The following is a 20,862-nucleotide window of genomic DNA, read 5'->3' as shown; positions in this document are numbered from 1 at the left end:
TGGATCGCCCCTGCAAAGTGCGTCGTTTTCCACTGGGCTTAGTACGTGTGTCAGATCTTATGCAAATTTCCAACGTGTGTATTTGATTCAGCACATCTCAACTCAGATCTGTCTTGGATATCTTGTTTTCATTCTGCTTCTGAAGGCTTCTCTTTTCCTTTCCGCTATACTCCTGTTCTCCTTGCCACTGTAGTGCTGGGATGGTTTCCTCATATTTAAGCCATCTGTTGTTACTGTTTTGGGAATACTGATGCCGTTGCAGGGTGGGTGGAAGAAGAGAGTGGAAAACCATGTGAATGAGTTAAATGTCTTTGTCCATCCTCATCTTTGTCTTCCTTTAACCGGGAAATTCTTCAGAACAAGCACGAGGTTATACAGGTTATGGATTTAATGAACTGAGGGCAAGTAATTGTAGTGTAGTTTGGTACCCTTTTAGGCGGTGCAAGCATTAATTGCTTGATCAGTTGTTGGGTTATAACAAGAGGGAAGGTAATGAGTCTTTTTTTTTTTTGTCCTGTTTGTTTTACTTAACTAAATGGCCCATGTACAGCTGGCTGGTCTGTTTGAGTCTGGTTTTAAGTTCAGTACAGAACAGCTGAGCCATGCGTTTTGTTGGTTTTATTGTCCTCTTCAACAGAACGGTAGTTTGCAAATGCTGTTACCTCTGATCAACGTGTTTAATAAGTAAAAATCTTAGCGTATGGGCTCTGGACAGTGAGGCAAGAAGCCTGGGAAGCAGGACAGTGAAGCTTAACCGGACTGGTTAAAAGCAGCTCTAGGGACTGAAATAGTTTCTCCAGAGTTATTGTGAATGTAAGTCTGTTTTTTCTGTCTCGAAGCTGGGCTTTCTTTATTTGCATTGGAAAGGGCCTTGGTAAGAATCATCATGCACACTGTTCCCTATCGCTTTTCATGTTATGGCCTGTTCATTTCACCAGGATTAACCTCCCAGGGTTAGCATTGGACCAGTTGCTTCTGGATCCATCTCCTCCCAAAGAGGAGCTGCAATATTGAACCATATCGTCCAAGCTTGGTTTTCACCAAGGTTCCCAGAGACCAAAGAACTCGTTTGAGTATCTTGAAATAAACGTGAAGTCCTGGCAGCTATAAGGGTGCAGTCGACACTCAGAGAACGGCAGCGCAGTCTGCACTGGGGTGGTGATGCAAGCTTCTCGCAAGCAGCGTGTGCATCAGCGTTCAGGCACGAGGTGCTGCTCGCCGTAAGGCGTTCTGTACGGAGCCCTTGTGTCCTGGTGAGACGCTGATAAGTCAGTGCTGCTGTGGCTGGATTCATTTTGGCCGCCCTGTATGCCTTTCTGTATTTTGCATTTTAAAGCCAGGAGGTAGTAATGCTGCGTGTCTCATGCTATTACTTGTCATGCACTTACTGTCTCGTAAGGACAAATGTGTATTCCTGTCTGGGCTCATTAGCATTAATCGCCATTCTACTTACCCCGTGGAATACTGATGCGTGATGCTAGAAACTGGGAATGAGAAGAAGGTAGCCTTTAGGGGAAGGCACCACACAAGGATTAAGGAGGCCAGACCTTTAGAAAAACGCTGCTGTTCTTTAAAGTCAGGCTGCAGCAGATGCTTAACTGACTGTTGGAATTAAATTGAGACATTTTAAAACTATTGATTTTTGTTTGGAATTCTGCCTCTTGCATCAAGGGAAAACAAGATTGAGAAACTTGTGTCCTACTTACTTAAAATGTTTTAGTAAGTGTGGGGTGTTCTGGTATTTGGAAACAATTTTTTCACCCCAATCCAAACTGCACACAATATCTAGCTCGTTTCCTTGCCAGAAATATTGTAGTAGGCAGTAACCTCGTTAGGATTTTAGAAGTTTTATATTTTGCTGACTGAAGATTTACCTGTTTTCACACTGGAAAGCAAGTAGTTTTCATGGATGTAAGTAGCAATGCAATCTCTTCCATCTAAGTTATTCAGTACTACATAGCTTCACTTTCCCAGTTGTTGTTTTTAATGTAAAAAAGAAACCCATGCTTTGCTTGCTTTTACTGTTTCCCATCTTAGTCTAAAATTTTAGATTCCATTCTTGTCTAGCCTTTCCCAAGTGCAGCTGTGATAGATCTGTTCTGAGGAAGTAACTTTGTAATGCAACTTTCCTCGTTTGCTCTATTTCATCTACTTATTTTGTCATTCTGAAGAGCCATGACTAGTGGTTTCACAAACTTTTCCGTTGACTAAAAGTGTAATTAAGTGGTGATTCTCTAATTTTGACAGCTGTAAGTTCAGTGCTCTGTAAGATGCTGTAAACTATAGCTGTTCTTGCAGGAGATCAAAACTCTGTTGATGGAGAAAAAAGCAGCGAAGAGCAAAAGCTTTAGGAGGAAGACACTCAAAGGCAGGAGATGCCTTCCTATTTTAGCTCGCTAAAATGCAGCGTCAACTCCACAAGGTATTTGCAGCTTCTTTGCGTTAGCAGGTTAGCAGCCTGCTGCTCGTTCTGCAATGTATGTTGAGCAATGTACCGAGTTGAAAGAGGCAGCAAAAGGGTAGCAGTTCTGTTTGTGCCAGGAATTGTCACCAGTATTTACAATCAAACAAGGCATAACTCCAGTTTCTGCAGACAGTGAGCTTTGTGATGCTAATCTGCCCAGTGTCTCTCTTCTGATTTGTTGGCGGCCGTAGTTTCTCACCCTGTCACCTTGTTAATTCTGTATCTTTGGCTTCCGTTTTTCCAGAGTTAGAATGCGAATTTGACCACAGCTGTAGTATTTTCTGAGAATTTTTTGAAATGTATCTATAAACAGAGAAAGGAGGCATTTAGTATTGAGCAACTTCCCTGTTCCTAGATGGGCCAGCGTGGGCTGCAGCCAATGTCAGTAGCAAGTTAGAATAAAGGCAGTATTTGGGCTGATATGGGGAAAGAATTGCAATAAAGGAGATTAGTGTTTTAGGAAAAAAAAAAAAAAAGATTAAAGAGAAGTGAAATAAAAGGCTGAGGAAGAAAATGTTAAAATTGTCTGGGGCAACTAGTAAGTGATTGATATGTAAAATCTTAAAATTATTGTATAAATAGCAACTGTAAAAAACATAGTAAAAAAAAAATCCAGCTAAAACCTTTGCCTGCTTGTGGGTATGTATGAAACTGTGTCCTACCAGTGGTTTGTTGTGGCAGGAGCTGACCGGTCTTGAATTGAAGCAGCAGCATGGCTTATACCAAACTTAAAAAAAAAACAAACTACAGAAGTAGGACATACCTCTGTGCATATCTTACAATCATGTAGATCATCAAAAACTGTTCTTCCCTGTATTCCATTTTTCAGCTCCATTAACATAGGAAGGAGAGAAGTGGGTAAGTGGAGTTTGTGCACTTACTGCTATAGCCACTGGGAAACTTACCTAAAATATGAAGTCAGTCGTAAGAGTTGTATCTGAAGTGGTTACTTTCCTTTAGATTACTTCTGTGATGTGCTTTTTGAAATGTTAAGGCCTGGAATCTACTTCTGCTGTTGTATCTTATTTTGCAATACCTTAAAATAGGAAACTGAAGAGTTCCACCAAATGTCATTAATCCATTCGCGTTTGTAACTTACAGGGTTTTGATGGCATCTAAATATTTAAATACAGAATAATTAGTAAGATAATTATATAATAATAAGCTATGAAGGAGAAGTATTGCTTTGTGAAAACTACTTTTTGCTTTGTGAAGGCTGAGGTGATAGGCCTATTATTTGAACAAAGTAAATGAGTTGAATATTAACAACTCTAATTGTGGTGTTTGGGACAAAGGAATAATACGAATGAAATTATCTTACGCTGCCTGGAAAGGATCTTAAGATGTTATAAATATTTTTAGTTCTGGCTTGTTTAGTGGTGTTTAAATAAGAATCTGTCGTGCATTGCAATAAGTATGTGCTTAATTGGGGAGAAAGGTGAGTGGGTGACTACTGTTCAGCCGTGCCTCTGCTGCCTTTGACCAACCACTGGTGGCAGCATGGTGGATGAAGAGAGGGTGTAAATAAGACTTCTAGGAAGTGTTATTGGAGTTGGTATTTAGTCAGGATGCTTCCAGTATTGCCTTTGTTTTAAAGGGCCACTTGTTCATTGAAATTGTCAAAATAATTAGCTCTGAAAAAGAGAGAACAGCAAGCACAGCGTTCCTGTGGTGTGTGTATGCACCAGGGAAGAAAACCCAAGCCCTGAAATATTTCCATACTGAGGGCAGTTTGGGGATTTCTTTGGATTGACAGCATACGAACAAAGAGGCAAAACGGTACAAGATTGCTCAGACAAATAGGAGCTGGGTAGAAGGAAGGCTTCCTTAGAAGTAACTGCCTTATGGAACAATGAACAGTTGAAGTGGTATGAAAACTATCATAAGTACACCTGTGATGTTCAGGACAAAGCAGCATCATGAAGGAGACTGTATTATGCTGCCTGGAAAGGATTTTAAAAAAAGAAATCTGTGCATATAGTTAGCAATATATGTATTGCACTGAGGAGGAAGGGGAATAGATGAATTTTAGGATCATAAGGTATTACACGGTTTCTTTCAGAATACTAAATATGTCAAACGTGCTCCTAGCCTAACACTTTATTCTGACTAGTGAATACTGAGAGAAAGAAAGAAAAGAAGTATCCTCAGTTTAGTCAGTCTGCCACTGAGAGGGGTCCCGGGGCAGCGGGAGGTAGCGCTGCCCAGAGCATCTGACAGGCCTTGAGCTGCTTGCAAATGCTTTACTTTTTTAGCTCTGTATAATTTCCTTTCATTCAACTTCCTCTTTTTTTTTTTTTTTTAAGTTCCCATTTCTAAAGGGAAAAGTTGTGGTAAACTTTTTTTTTTCTTTTTTCCTGTCTGGCAAGGATACCAAATAGCACTAGAGTGGTTCTGCTGGAGCTGTGTCTTTAGCCGGGTCCTGTGCCTGCTCAAATGTATATACTAAAGGGTATTTTTTGCTGTGGGATGGAGTGAGAGATGTCTCTGGGAAACCAATGTGATACCTTCACAAGGAGAAGCCTGTACCTTGTAACCCACTGGGTCCCTTCCAACTTGGGGTGTTCTGTGGTTCTAAAATTAATTTATTGTTTTCTCAGCTTCATAGCCTTCCCAGTCACCTTCACAAGACCTGCAGGGTTTCTTGTGCCTGCTGTTGTGCCTGCTTCCTTGATAGCATAGGTCTTGCCCAGTGCCGGGTATGTAAATGTCTGTATTAACAGCAGCTCAGCCTGCCTTGCCTCCACACCTTGTCTGTGTCTCTGCCTTTGTAAAGTGTGTTGCTGCTTCCCTGCTGGCCTGGCAGTCTCATACAGCTTGTAGGTTGGCATTAGCTTCCCGGTGAGCGGTCTGACCATGAAGTTTAATGTTTCTTTTATATCGCTGTTCTCCTTTCAGACCCAAACTAAGAGCTGGTCTGAATATCTAGATTTAGTGCATGTGAATAGAAACACCCATTTCTTCCTCCACCAGGCACATGTGGGCCTGAACTTTGACTTCTGCTCTCTGCTTCTTAGGGTGTGGTGGTTTTATGCCTATCACGGAGGATTTCACACTGTGCTATGATCATATAACCTATTGCTTCTGACCTCTTCAGGCCTTGTTTCAGTTTGGTATAGGTAGATCCTATTCTTTTTTTTTTTTCTGTACAAAAACATTTTTTGTTGTTGTTGTTTTCTTGGGGGCAGGGGTGGGTAATTTAGGAACTGGGAAGCAGAAGTTTCTTTATCTTGCAGACTCTTTATTGCCAATTTTGAGTGCCTTAATATCTCTTGACCGCTGTGCTGTACAGTTCCTCAGTAATCGTCCGAGAAACAGCTCTTGAGCTTCACCCTCTCACCTTACTGGCTAAACCTGAGGACTAGGGCTATATTTATGTCCTGTGTACTCCTACTGCTGCCTCTGCCGTGGCCTAGGTGGCCATAGGGATGCTTTAGAAGGATTTCCTCCTTTGCAGTTGACCCCAAAACCAAGCAGTCTGGGCTGCCTTCTTCTAGGTGGCACCTGAGGCCTTCCCCTGCCGAGAGCACACTGACACCTAGTGGATGGGCTCCACAGGCACCGTGCGAGCCAACTGCCGCTTAAGCCCGTCTTTCTTTGGTACTCTTGCCTAAAATGTGCTTTTGTTTAGGTTCTTAGGGTTTTTTGGTAAGGAAAAATAAAATACAGAATAAAAAATCAGCAGTTTTTGTGTAACTTCTTCTAAGGTTTAAGGGTTACGTTGTCAGACTCGTTGCTGTTGCTTGTTGGGGATATTTTGCTCAGTCAAGTTGCTTGCGTATGAGCCTCAGATGTTTGTAAGAAGCTGATCCGAGGTGTTGCATTCCCTGGCTGTCCTCCCAGGCCACGGAGAAGATCAGTTACCTGCGCAGCCAGAAGAGGCAGAGGTACCAGTTCCTCACCTCTAGGCTGCCTTCAGGTCTGGGCCTATCCCCGTACCGAAGTTGAGGCCTGGTAACACGTGGTGCTGGTGCTCTGCAGCCTGTCTGAGGCATCTCTTGGTTTAACTGGGAACCAAGCAGCAGGACAAGCTTTAACAGAAATGCATTTTTTTTTCTAAAACGTTCCTAAGCAGAGGACAGCGTTTAGAAGATACTCATCAAAATGTTAATTCTGCTTAAAGATAAAAACGGAAATTTCAGGGGAATTAATAAAATCCAAACCTTTATGCGGTGTTCATTTTCTTTGTTAAACCTAATAGTTCAGTAGTTCGGTGTGGTACCTTCAGTTGATGTGGGCTGAGTGAAATCATTGTGCTTGGGAGCAGGTAATGCTCCTGCTGTGGGTCCCTGTTTGATCTCTGAGGATTTAAGGCATTCTGTACAGTAACATACCTTTTGGGGGTTTGCTGACCGTATAGTGACTTTCTAAATGAGGTTAAAAACTACTTTCGAGGCACTTAAAATCAAAAATGAAACCTCCTGGGCCATCCGTCCATGTTCAATGGGTGGAAGAGTTGTCAGAGAAAGTGTTGCCTGACACTGCTTAGAATGAGGGTGTTAGACTTAAATGTTTGGTGTCAGGATTTAAAAATGAAAATATTGGTTTCTCGTCAAGAGAAAGCATTGATTTTTATGCTGAAGGATGCTAAGATTATTTTATGAATTGCTAGACTGGCATTCATTGGTTACAGTAAAAATATCTTTAAGTAAAACCAGGCACTGACAACCAAAAGTATCTATGTGGAAAAAAAGTCATGTTTTATATGAAATACCAGGAAAATGAAACTTAAACACTACTAATACTTACATGCTAAAGGGCATTAGGCAATGCAAGCAATAGATAAGTTAAAATTTGCACATTTCTGTCCTAACAGGAAGACTTCAGTAGTTTAAAGTCGAACCAAATTTATTTATTTTGGACTCTGAAGAAAAATAGCATACGGTCCATCAAAAAAGAAGAATCACAGCCTCAGCTAGTCAGTTATTGAAATTGAGATGGAAGAAGAAAATAGCTTCTGCCTCCTTTTGGCTATTGAAAACTTAGATTGTCTTGTCTCTAGAAACATTCCAGCATGCTGGGCATAGTAGTGAATGTAGCTTGTTTGTCACTAAATATCCTGTCTTATTTCTTTGGGTGACTGCTGTAAACACTTAGGAATTGTCACTTAGTTAATTTAATTGTATACATGTGTCACCTTCATTGTTAGCTTCTGGTATGCCACTTTTTCAGCATGTTTTTAAGCTTGGTCTTTCTATTGTCCCAAAAGTCTACTTCCTCTCTTTTTGTAACATTGTCATCTTCCTCTTTATTGATGGCTTTCTGGCTTCGTCACCCGAAAGTCTGTTAGTATGATCTGCTTTTAGTGAGAAGTCATGAATGAAAATTCCAAGAAAATGCCCGAGAAGGTATTGTTTGTTTTTTTTTTTTTCTTTCTGTTTTTGAGAAGCCTCACTGGAGAAATTCTTCCAGTCAAATGATTTTTCTTTTAATGTTTTTCTCTGTAAAAGCAGACTGAAGAGGCTCAGGTCTTGCCTGAGTTCTTGTAAAAATTCACATACTCTTCTTTTGAATTGGCACCGTATCAAATCCTTACTTGAGGCTCGGATTAGAACAGCTTCCTTTCCCAAGAAAGGAAATGGAGTCTTATTGCTTTGTCACTTACCCCATAGATGAGGATTGTAGATAAGAATCTTGAGGTTAGATCTGAAGGTATTCCTGTACATTTCTGAAATACCTGGAAGTAAATCTATCATCCAGAACCTGGGGGTGGTGAATAAAGTTGTTTGTATTTCAAATAGAATACATAAGAACTAATGAGGGCTTGGCTATTGTTTACCAAACAAACAGTCTAGTTCTACATCCTGAATTGTAAATATGCAGCTTTTAAAAGTGGCAACAATTGAGGTTTAGTTGGAAAAAAAAAAAATCTCAGCGCCTTGATTGACAAGGCACTTGCCTGAACCAGATTCACTTTACTTGATGACTTTAGTACCTTTTAATTTGTTGAAACTTGGCACTGTAGAAGGGCTCTATTTGGCAAATTGTCTGTGTGACAGACGTATCCTGCAGGGTACAAACACGGAGAGGCTACTTGAGAATTCTTGCAGTGATTGAGTGTATACTTGGTATGAAGGAGACATTTCTCTGGTCTTCAGAATAGAAGGATTTCAGAGATAATTATAAATGCAATAAAGGCAACCTACAAAAGGTTTGGAAATTAATTTCAGGTTTGACTTGCAGCTTTGATGTACAGAAGGCAAGAAATATATATGTAAGACTTGACTTTAGAAATGTCAGGGATATAGGTTGTGAGATTTTTTAAGAAGACATATAGAAAATGTTTGTTGCTTGACCCTTTAGTTTGGTGCAAGCTTTTATACATTTTCAGAATTTAAAATTTCCTCTAGAACATTCGTGGTTTATAACAGTTAAACTATCAGACTAAAGCAGTATTTTCAATTGCTTTTAGTAACTTCACTGTAAGGTTCCAGCCTCTGAGTGTTCCTGACAGAAGGCTGCAGAACAGTCAAGTGTTTCTTTTGCTAGTCACTTCTGGGTTTACATGGGTAAATATAAAACCTGAGAATACCTGTGATTAAGGTTACCACTGGAACTTTAAACATAGATGGCATGCCAAAAATATATTTGAAATCCTTATGTTCAAGGATAAAACTGTAGCCTCTTCCTCTTTTAGAAGCAGCTCGTCAAACAAAATGAGGCGAGTATTTCCTGAATGAGCAATAGTACTCTAAGCTGGTAGAAGATGCTTCGTATACACTTACATTGCTTTTACAGAAGAGAACTGCGTATAGTAAGATGTGTGTGCACTGTTTAAGGGGTTTAAGGTGTTGTTTTTTTTAATTTGGCAAAACAATCTAAATCAGAATTTGTATTATTGAAGCATTTAACTGTGATACTTCCAGCTCTTGAATGTTCAGCCATTAAAACAAAAACTTTAATGGAGAGAAATAGCAAAAATTATTCTAGTGAGTAACTTCTTGTCTACGTTTGTTGTTTCTGTACTAGCCATTGCTGCTTTGGTTTCATCTGGGTAGTTGCTTTATAGCTTTGTGTTGTAAGTATGAGAATTTTGTTGGCCATTGCATACTCTGTTCTATCTCGTCTTGAAACCAGAATTGGCATCGTCTGGTTGAAAGGTGTATTCTTTTGAACTCACAGGGATACAGTAGTTAGCCAAAATTGGAGAGATGCTACAAATATGAACTAGGATACAAAATTCCTTGCCTATCCATAAATATTGTGATGGTTATTAGCTAGGGTCCCTACAATAGAAGTCTTAGTACAAGTTTGTATCTTTAATAAGGCTACTTCCTGGCTCTTAAAATTCTATTGAGCTCCATCGTAAATGACCTCTTTATAACTAGCACATTCCTTGGCTTCCAGACACAGCCTCAAAGAAGGGGTGAAAATAATTTTAAGCATGTTTTCTCCAGATAGCAAACGTATTTTCTCTTTGGTACCTTCTCCCCCCTCCTTTTTAAAAAAAAAAATTTTCGTGTCAACTGCATATTTACATCAACTCAACTGTAATTGTACGTGTTGTTGCACGGATGTACTGACTTGGTGCCTGTCAAAAGCTTTCTTGTTTGTGTTTGTCTGGAAACATTCTTTTTCTTGTTTTTGTGTTATTGGTTTTTGTTTTGTTTTTGAGGGGGGAGCAATCCTTGAAACCTCGTGGGTGTTCCACTTGCCAATTATAAACTAACAAAACTGTATTAACAGCATCCTCATCTTGCTTGCTGTTCTATGCATTCTAGGTTACTGAGATAGATAACTGAGATAGATACTGTATTTCTAGGTAAGGGTCCAGCCTGCTTCTGGGGGGAAAAAAAAAAAGACTTCTGGCAAAAGATGAAACCAGCGCATTTTTATTGGAATTGCTTGCCTGTCTGACATGAGTGTATTTCACCCTGAGCTCATGTCGTCGCATAGCAATTCAGCTGTATGCTAAAGGACGTCACCTAACAGAAAGGAATAGCACCTCTGAGTTCCCCAGGTGTTTCAGAAAGGTGATTTCAGTAAGGTAATTAACCCCAAACCAGATGTTGGTTGCAGTGCTTCTTAACAGCACAAACAGCTGTGCTTTTTGCCAGAGCATGTGCGAGGCTCCAGCTTTTCAGCACAAAGTCATTCTCAGTGGAAGGCTTATGGGGCAGTACCTCTGTTTCAGAAAAACAAATAAAGCCCAGCTGATAAAAAGCCTGACTGTCGTTTTGGAAGGCGCATGGCAGGACGTGCAGCTATAGCAGACTTTTTGTGGGGGCGAGCAGGGACAGGATGTAATACAGCTCAACGGCGTGGTAAAGGCAATAATGCAGACTGAACATCATGAAGCTGGACTAAGTATTTATTAAGTGTTGTTACTTGTATTGCTAGGGGTATAGGTTTAATAAAAGCATTACGGCTGTTCTCATGTGCCTTTATTTATGGCAGCTTTGGTACTGGGGGCCGGCAGGTAGGAAATCCTGGTTTACTTTTGTTGGAGTGAAAGCGCTGTGTTTCCTGTTCCAGTTGTGATGCTTTTCTTTTGCCTAATATGAATTGAACTGAAAACAATCACTGAACTCATGGAAACGTGTTCCAAGGCGTGGGAAAAGAGGAAGAGTCTTCGGCTGTATGAAGGAAGAGGGAGAAAAACTTTTGAAGTGTTAACTCCTAAGTAGAACAGATAACTGAGCAAAACCAAAAGCAAGATGTATCACCTGTGGCATCTGATGCCTCCTTCCACATACTGTGATGTCAATAGCCAGGGAATGGTAAAGACTGTCAGGAAGAAAACTTTGATGGTAATTGTGAAATTTCTCAGGGAGAAATAACGTGGTTAAGCTAAATATTCTCCAGCGGAAGAGGTTTAGATGATACCTATTTAGTTCCTAATGCTCCTTGTTTGAGTTGCACGTGGTTTGTATTGGCTGCATAGCTTCTCTGTTGAATGTCTGTCACCGTGTGCTTTTTGTTCGTTAAGGGTGTAGTGTGGGTTAAGGTGGAAGTGCTGAAATGAAGGAGCTGGGGAGTCACTGCCAGTGGTGAGTGGCCCTGCCCCTCTCAAAAAAAGCCTTGCTTGAGTTCCTTCTGGCTGCCTGATTGAGCTGCAATGAAACCTCTCACCTTTGGGGCGTTCTCAGTGGAGAAAGCCTCAAGCTGTCATTAGACACTTTCTTCTACACTTCCGTGACTTGTTCCTGGTAATGCTGTTACACCAGTGTACGTTTCTGTCACATCATAGCTATCGGGTTTTGACTTTCCCACCAAAGCTGAAATCTGACATAAGGGAGGTAGGACAAGTCTCTGCTTTGATCTTTATGTCTGGTGAAGGGCACGCTCCTTAGGAGTCTTCACTCAACTCGGATATTATGCTGACAGTGTCAGCATCACATCCAGGACCATCGAAATTTAAGTTGGACCTGAGAGCTAGCTCTGTCTCGATAGTAGGCTGTAATGTGGTCACCTCTCCTGGATCAATGAAGAAGAGGTGCCTGTGGAATGTTTGCTTGGACTTGTAATCCATTTCTGTCTTTCAAGCAAACAAAAGGCCCCCTCTGGCATCAGAGTGGGAAGTTCATCCCATCTTTCTCACGCTTGCTCTGCGATGTGCTCCTGGCAAGGCTTTTCAGCAGCCCTCTGCTGTGCTGGTGTTGGTGCTGCAGGTTTACTTCTCCTTGCTTTCGCAGACTGAGATGAGGGGATCTGTCAAACTGCTGTCTACATCTTTTCATTTTTGGTAAAACTCTGCTTAATATTAGCGAAACCATTTCATACTGAGCAGCTCAAATCACTGGGGCTACAACAAGATCAAGCAATCTTCCTTCTGGTTTTGGATGTCTGGTAGCAAGACGTTTGTATCTTGATTCAAGGTATTTGTGTACGCCACAAGCTGACCTGTTGTTGTGTTGTTGCTGAATCCCCCAGAGATTCAGAAGGCGCTGTAACCCTCCATTGAGTGCACGTATAGATGGCATCTTGCATAACAGCCACAAGAAATAACCTTTCCTGTTGTCCCCCTAGCGTGCCTAAACCCGATTCCGTAGGAAGCCCCGGGAGGTGGATGGGTTATTCATCTCTGTACCCTTGTGCAGTGGTACAGGGTTTTCCTGCTGCAGAGGAAATACGCATGTAATGAAACTGGACTGAGTTTGCCAATTCTTTTTGCGAGTTATTTATAGGCATTGTGTGATAAGACCTTACATTCCTGGCTCTGAGCTGAATGCGGATTCAACCTAAACGAGACTTAAAATGTGCATCTGTCAGTTTCTTGAACAGGTCAGCTAAACTGTTGAAATGCTGGCAGTGAAGTTGTACAGCACTAATAGAGCTGACATCTACAGTGCTGTGAAGAAAAGGCTGCAAAAAGGTGTAGAGGTGGGAAAGCTATCTTTTGCTTCCTTATTTCAAGATATATGTTGTATTTAGTAGGTTGGCATGCATAATTATTCAGCAGGCTTTAAGAGGTCACATTCGTCATTCATTCATCCAGAAGTGAATGGTATTAGTTCTTTTGAAGACTTGCAGAAGGCTCTATGAAGGACAGCTCAAGCCTTCACTTACTGTCTTAATTTGTAAGTTCAACTGCTTGTAAAAAATGAATCAGTGAGAAGATCTGGTATAGAAGGCTTACACATGAAGATACCTTAATTTATATGCTACAATTAACCTAGTTTTGTACTGTATTTCATAGCTGTTTGTTTACTAACAAGCTCTTGGATCTTTTTGGGGGCATGTGGATTGATTCCATTGAAACACTTCATTGACTGGAGTGTGGTTAAACCATTCTCTTAAAAATTATTCACCACAGCTTTCTGTAGGAGCATCTTACCTTTGTAATCCTATAGCAAGGTAAGATGAATCAAAGCTCTGTGTGTTCAAAGAGACTTGAAGGGGAATTCAAGATTAAATGTGAAGTTTCTAACATACTAGTGCTGTCAGCATGTAAAAAATACTGGAACCTAGGACTCCAGGAATAAGAGGAAAGTAGCAAATCCAGTAACTTGGAAATTACGCTCTTAGGCAGGAGAGTTTATTCTCTGCATGTGAGCCTTGTTTATTCAAGTGTTTTGTTTCCTTATGCTGCTGTTATGATCTGAAAAATCATTGTGGTCTGTTGCAAAAATTGGAGGCTTATTTCTGTTAAGAATTACTCCTGAATTCCTTCAGCACTATGAAGAAGCATGTTATGGTGTGCACGAACTTGAAATGCGTTTTCTGGTTTCACATTGAGATGTGTTTCCCAGACTTCAAAGCGAAGCAGTCAGACTATTTCCTAATCAGATGCTTTCAGGTTAATAGAAACCTTCACATTCTTCATTCATAGCCTGTAGCCTTCGCTGCTGGTGTTCTGTCAGCTGTGTTGTCCTGCACATTTTCACTTGGTGTGATGTGTTTATAGCAGTCCTTGCAATAAACTGGTTGTGCTAAGGGATCAGTGTGGTTCAGGGATAGAAAACAGGAGCGTGTGAAGGAATATGCAGCAGAGCTTTCTAAAATACCGTAAAGCATATGTTAATATGCTTATTAACTAAAACTTGATTATGCTGCAGTAATTTCATGTTTTGCTTTTTCTGCTTGGTTACTTGCTCATCAACAGGCCACGGACCTCTTCAGTCTTCTCCATCCTTGTGAAACTAGCCCATCACCGACAGTAGGTAGGGTGTTTAGCTATTAGGCTGAATATGTCAACTGTAATCGATAGTACTGCTAATTTAAGCAGGGATTAATATGCAGGTAGTATAAAAATAGTTTCAGAAGTAAGAGAGGAAAAGGGAGGCTTTTGAAGCAAACAGCCCAAGTTTTGACAATACATCTGCATAAAGCTATCCGTAGTTGTTAGTGGTGCGGGAGACGTGCTTGGCTCTAATATTTCTGTAAAGCAAAATGTTTTATGGGTTTGTAAAGATGGAAAATATTGGTCTCACTCTGGCATTACCTAATTCTTGAGAGCATGCTGTTCTTGTGTTGTTTTCTACCTGTTTCCAGTTTCACTGTGCTACTGAAGAAGGTAGGATGTACACCTTAGCTGGCTCCTCTCAGTACTGGCATTTGGATTTTTTGCATGGACCTGACAGTGCTGCCTGCTGTGACTAATGCTCTGTATTGAATCTAAATCTCTAACGAAATAACACAAATTCCCCTCTTTCTTGGGAAAATACCAACCTGAGTTAAGATGACGTAGAACACAATATACCATCTAATGCTGAAATACTGGTGTTGCCAGTTCCCTAGGTAATTTTGTGGGGGACTTTTATGGAGTTCACACCAGCTTTCTTCAGCACAGTGGTGTATTGTAGACTAGTCGTTGACCTGCTATGAAACACAGAAGATGGAGTGCCCAAGAAACCCTAGTTATCAGCCTCACGTGTTAATCACTGCAGGAGATTCCCTTGTAGGAGCGCCTAGAGCTCAGGAGCTGGTAGGCGTTGCTAGAAGGGAGTGCTAGGGTAACACACTTCTCTATCTTCACTTTTGTTCTTTCTATCACTTCAGCTTGCAATGTCCTGTCATGGCTTCATTTCAGAGAAATTAGTTAGATCTGGGCTATTCCTGGTAGCCAAAGGGGCTAGGAATACTCAGAAATAGCTGTTATTTGAAAGCTGACAGGAATATCTGGGGAAAGACTGACATTTACAGTCAGACAAGTATAAGCTGTTTTTCAAATACTCCTAAGGCAGAGTGGTAAAAGGGATACTCTCAAAAATTAAGTTTATCTGTAATTTCATGTGTGTGTTAAGTATTGGTATCATAACTATTTATTCTTTTTTTCTGTAAGCAAGGCATTTAAAATACGAATGTAAACCACAGATGGCTGGGAGATGTAGATGAAGGCATGATACCTGAAATTCTGTGAAACTCTGCATTGTTTGTGCTATTTAGCAATATTGGGTAAGCAGTGATGTGCCATGTGGGCCCTCCAGCCGCGTTTATTAACATCAGCTTGTCCCAGTGCTTTCCGGAGCTCTGAGTGGAAAGAAGGCGGCCCAGCAAAGGAAGCACTGGATGGGCTTGGAGGGACTCCAGACTAAAATACTTCTGAAACATCTTGGTTTTACCAAGTCAGAGTCCCGTTGGAGCGGTGCTGTGTCGGTCCGCCCTCGAGTTGCCTTTGGATTTCTGGCATCTTTGTGTTGATAACGTTGATACAGAATGTGAAAGCTGTTGTCTGACCATTGATTACCAGAGGATAGTCATTTTGAAATGTTTATGACAGTTTGGTTGACATTGCTCCCTACAGGTGTATTTTTCTCACTCTGTGGAAGGGCTAGGAATTGTATTCTGCCCTAGGAATGTTTATTTAAATTATTAGGATGAGAGCACAGCTGAACACAGTGCATGTTTTGCTTCTCCTGCTTCTAGTAAGCACAATGAAAGGTTCAAACTATGCTAGAAATAAATGTCTTAAGAAATGGGTGCATTAATGCAACATTTTTTAAAGTGTTTGCCAGTATCTTTTTATGCTTTGACTACTAAGTGAATTTTTATGGAAGGTTTTCTTCAATTTTCAGTTTTGTTTTTTTTTCCATGTTTAATACATTGAAGTGAATTTTTGCAAAGCAAAATATGTTTTTGTGTGATTGGTGTTATCTCACGCCTCCGCCGCCGTAGCTGTCCGTGGAGGACTTCCGAGGGCTGGTTGGTGCCCGCTGTCAGGCAGCGACCGCGTCGTGGGAGCCTCGGAGTGCTCCAGCAGCTGTGGGTAACGCTGGTGCACGCCGCTCCCCCAGGGCAGGCAAAACGGAGGTGTTTGCTCAGCTCTGCCTTTTGTTAACTCAGGTTCTGATGGTTGGAAATGTCGGATAAGTCTTAGGAGATTATTTGAGGGCTTTAAATAAGTGACATTATTTGTCACGCTTCCCTTGCAAAGAAGCCCGGAGAGGAGGCAGAAGAGCTTTTGTATCTTAAATAATGCTCGGGCTTTTAAAGCGAGTTCTTCAAATCTCAATAAGCAGTATAAATATTTTCTTTAATCCACAAACAGCATTTCTCTGGCATTAAGCCGTGCATCTTGACAGGCTTTCTAAAGGGTGAAATAGACAAAAAGGCTTGACTGGAACTCAGATGAGCTTCCTGAGCTGCCTGGACTATGTTCTCTTTGATATAGTGTGGTTCCACTTGCTTGATGTCAAAAGTCGGTTTGTTTTTTTCAAAAGCACTGTACTAATTTGTCATAATAAGCTGCTGTGGAGGCTGGAAGCGTGTTTCTGAAACTCAGGCTGCTTCCAAGGCTCGCCCCGACATCCTGTGGTGTCTGTCGCTGTCCCACAGCCCGCTTCGTAGCACGGTGAAACTAAACTCAGCACTTCTAATGAAATGAGACTGGAAGTTAAGGCCTTGTGAACATAGTTCTTAAAGTATGCCGTGAATATTCAGTTCCTTTTTGACCGTTTCAGTCCTAAAAGGCACCCAGGAGAAGATTTGAGGTGCTGCACAGCTGCTGTGTGGATGTGGAAGCACGAGGGCAAGGCCTGCCGCTGCCTGTGGAGGCACTGGGCTCAGTCCTGTCCCGGCTCTCTCTGCCCGGGGAGCTGCTGGGGAGCAGCCTGGCGGTTTTACTGATTCAGCCCAAATGTGAGGGCTGCTTTCTGTTGCCCACAGTTGCTTATTATGAATTAGCATGGAAGTGGACTGTGACGGATCTGGCTGGATATCTTGTCATCGGCTTAATGTAGTCTGAACAAAACTCTTTCTTCCTCTGCCCTGTCATTACCCCGCTCTGTTCCTGCTCACATGCGCCTTTTTCTGGTCACTCCAGGCTGTAGCCTGGGAAGCACCGAACCTCCCTTGCATCTTACACCAGCAGCATGTGTGTTTTGCTTTCTGCAGAAATCTTCTGCTGCATGGAGTGTGAATTCTGCTCCTGTAGTCCGGCACTTTTCCAGGGGTAGTTCATTCAAGGCTTGGTTTTCAGGTTTCTTTCCTTAATCTAATCAAATCCTTCCCTTCCAAAGCATCCAGTAGCTACTATTCTGTGTAGCAGACACTGCTACAAAGCATAAACATGCTTATTCTTTTTTGGTTGCTTTCATGACTGTCCTTATCTTCTGTTACCCATGTCAGAGAACAGCTGACAAGCATTAAAAGCATGGGTCTTAAAGTATTTTAGGAACAGAGATGTCTGTTAGAATCATACTGTATTTCATTTCTAGTCTTTGCCTTGGAGCTGGCCTGTGCTAATCCTGCTTTCCACTCTGTTTTGCAGACTTATAACAAGTGGCCCATGCAGAGGAGAGGATATGCTGAATTCTAATAGCATCAGTTGCTAGAAAATGGAAGTTGGTATTAGGTACTTTTGGTGTTCTGGGTTTACAGTAGAACTGTGTTGTACCCTTGACACCGGTGGTTTTTTTGTGTGCCTTTAAAATAGGCAAAGCAAAAAAGATCATCTTCCTAGGGTGCTTTTTGTTACCTACTGTTTTTCCTGTATCACTTCCTCAAGTATCTCTTCTCATGCAAAAAAACTTCTGCTTCTGCTCATGGTTTTCAGAGGCTGTTTTTTCTCTAAACTTTTGTTACTTTTTTCTAAGCACAGTCAGAGCACTTGGCCCAATAAAAATAAGATGAATAATATGAAAAACAAAAACCCACAACCAGGTTGAGATGGGGAACAATATACAAACTCATATTTGTGGCTATGCTTGGGAAGTATCACTGTTTCTCTTTGTGGGGCTTGGTGGTTTTTGTTCTTGTTTTCTTTTTGTTGGATTGGAGGTTTAGAGCCTATTTCAAACTACTTCAGTCTTGCTGTTGTTAGCTGATATTTCTGAATTGTGTACTTATTTTGCTATTTCTAGACTCTGGATTCAGTGTCCAGTCTTAGTAGCAGTGTCAGCATTTGTTTTCCTTTGACACAGGTGAGGGCAGCGTTATGTAGCGTTAGTGTAGCCAGCAGGACCAGGGAGGTGATCGTCCCCCTGTACTCTGCTCTGGTGAGGCCGCACCTCGAGTACTGTGCTCTGTTTTGGGCCCCTCACTGCCAGAAGGACGTCAAGGCCCTGGAGCGTGCCCAGAGCAGGGCTACGAAGCTGGTGAAGGGCCTGGAGCACAAGTGCTGTGAGGAGCGGCTGAGGGAACTGGGGTGGTTTAGTCTGGAGAAGAGGAGGCTCAGGAGAGACCTTGTTGCGCTCTGCAATAAGAAAGGAAGGTGTGGGGAGCTGGGGGTCGGCCTCTTTTCGCATATAACTACTGACAGGACTAGAAGGAATGGCCTCAGGTTGTGCCAGGGGAGGTTCAGGTTGGAAATGAGGAGACATTTCTCCTCAGAAAGAGCAGTCAGGCATTGGGACGGGTTGCCCAGGGAGGCGGTGGAGTCACCACCCCTGGGGGTGTTCAAGGAAAGGTTGGACGTGGTGCTTAGGGACAGGGTTTAGTGGGTGATGGTGGTAGGGGGGTGGTTGGACCAGATGGTCTTGGAGGTCTCTTCCAAACTTTATGATTCTATGTAGGACCATGTCTCCCACGTGCAGTTCACCGCTCCGTGGTATTTTGTCTGTCACACGTTACAGGGGAGCTTTCTCCAGCTGCCTGCTGTGTGTGGAGGTGTGCTAGCTCTGCCTGGGATGGAGTTAACTTTCCCCGCAGCGGCCCACGTCGCGCTGTGCTGTGCACTGGCAGCTAGAGCAGCCCTGATACCCAGCCCGTGTTGTGTCTGCTGCTGAGCAGCGCTGGCACCGCGTCAGGGCCCCTCCAAACCCCCAAGCCGGCAGGCTGGGGGTGGGCAGGAGGTGGGGAGGGAACATCCCCAGGGCAGCTGACCCAAACCAAAGGCATATTCCATACCATGTGGTGCCACGCTCAGCGATAAAAGCTGGGAAAGGGGAACGAGGGGGAGGCTCTCGTTATGAAGATGTCTGCCCACCCGAACGACTGCTGTGCATATTGAGGCCCTGCTTCCTGGGATGTGGCTGAACATCGCTCATTGATAGGAAGTAGAGAGTAATTTTCTTCCCTCTGTGCTTCCATGTGGCCTTTGCTTCCTTTTCTTTTGAGGAGGGGGGAGCGAGAGAGCGGTTGTGGCGGAGTCTAGCTGCCCAGCTGGGTAAAACCACCACAGGAAGATAGGTTGCAGATTTGGTTTTAGCGTTGCAAAGATCAGTGTAGTCTGCATGGAAGCTTCTTGCCTGGGGCTGTTAAGATGTCTTTTCAAAAACTGAATCTTTCTGCTCACTGTGGTAATGTTTTCAGATAATGTATCTAGCACTTGGATCAGCATTTGGTCAGACTTGCTATCCCACCTCCAAATGTTTACTGTTTTTTTTCCTGCGTTGACTAACGCTGCCAGTTTTTCAAGAGCAGTGCTTTTTAAGAAAAAACCCGGTGTGCTAATTTTGTTGCTCTTTTTAGCATTCAGTGGTTTCATCGGCAATAAAAATCCTTTGGGAATTACCTTGAAAACGTGTACTTCTTGATTTGCTGTAGTTTACATTGCCATTGTTGTTGCTCTGTGAATACTGCTATTATGGATTTAGATGTTTAGTAGTCAACAAAATCCATGCAGAGTTTTGTCCACTTTTCTGTTTTCTCGCTACATACAGACAAATTTCATGAAAGCGTTTTTCTCTAAGTAGTGGCAGAAATGTTAAACTTATTTCTTTTTTTTTTCTTTCCGTTTTTTTCTGTAAGAGTTATTGGAGAGCTTGAATTACCAACTCAGTTGTACTTCTTTGTTAAATTGAGTATAGTGAATCTCCCAGGTGCGTTGGTAATTTTAGAAGAATTCAGGAAGAGAAGTGGCTTTCCAACCAGGTCAAATTTTACTTATGATGTCCTGCCTGTATGCAGTTGTGCATACTGTAATAAACAAGATGGACGTTTCTAATTAAAAAACAACCTCTCCTAACTGCAGCCCCCCCCCCCCCCCCCCCCAAAAAAAAAAAAAAAAAAGAAAGCCATGAATGTTTTGGGTCTTTAAGGGTGATCATTAAGCATCAAAGTTGGCGGGAAGGGAAACACGAACAACCTCTGTCCTTCTACCTGTGCAGGATATTTCTCAATGGAAATACTTCTTTTAAAGGACTCCTGTCTTCCTCTTGATTATTTTATATGCCACTATCATGTCAGTGTGTCAGTAGAGTGGCTATTTTTACAACCAGGTAGTTCTAGCTGGAAGAGAGCATTTACTTTTTGAGGTCTTTCAAGCTCCTTTTTAAGTCTGAAGGTCTATGCAATCTAACAGGAGTACTCTTCCTCCTCAGTTGAAGGCTGTAAATGTGTAACTTGAGTGGGATGAAATAAAGCTGTGTCGCTTTTGTTGTTTCCCACATTGCCAGAAGGGATGGGCGGGCTTTTATTATTAGATGTTATGCCTGTTTCAAATTTCCAGGATTTGAAATAGATAAAGGGGATTTTAAAAAGAAAAACCATACTGCTGTGAATTCAGCAGACCTCCTGTCACTCATCTTAATTGGGAATAGCTTATACCTGAGTGGCAGGAACCCTCTTTTTCTGGA

At 42.0% G+C, this 20,862-nt stretch overlaps 1 protein-coding gene across 1 annotated transcript in view; it reads left to right on the top strand.

Moving 5' to 3' along the window:
- PTPN12 (protein tyrosine phosphatase non-receptor type 12) overlaps positions 1–20,862 on the top strand; it is a 75,545-nt gene that overhangs the window by 12,299 nt on the left and 42,384 nt on the right. The gene's annotated exons all lie outside the window — the stretch shown is intronic.

Source organism: Anser brachyrhynchus (genome assembly GCF_964034855.1).
Source record: "Anser brachyrhynchus genome assembly, chromosome: 1".
Taxonomy (NCBI): Eukaryota; Metazoa; Chordata; class Aves; order Anseriformes; family Anatidae; genus Anser; species Anser brachyrhynchus.
Note: the sequence above shows the minus strand (reverse complement) of the source record. Positions and strands in the feature narration are given on the sequence as shown.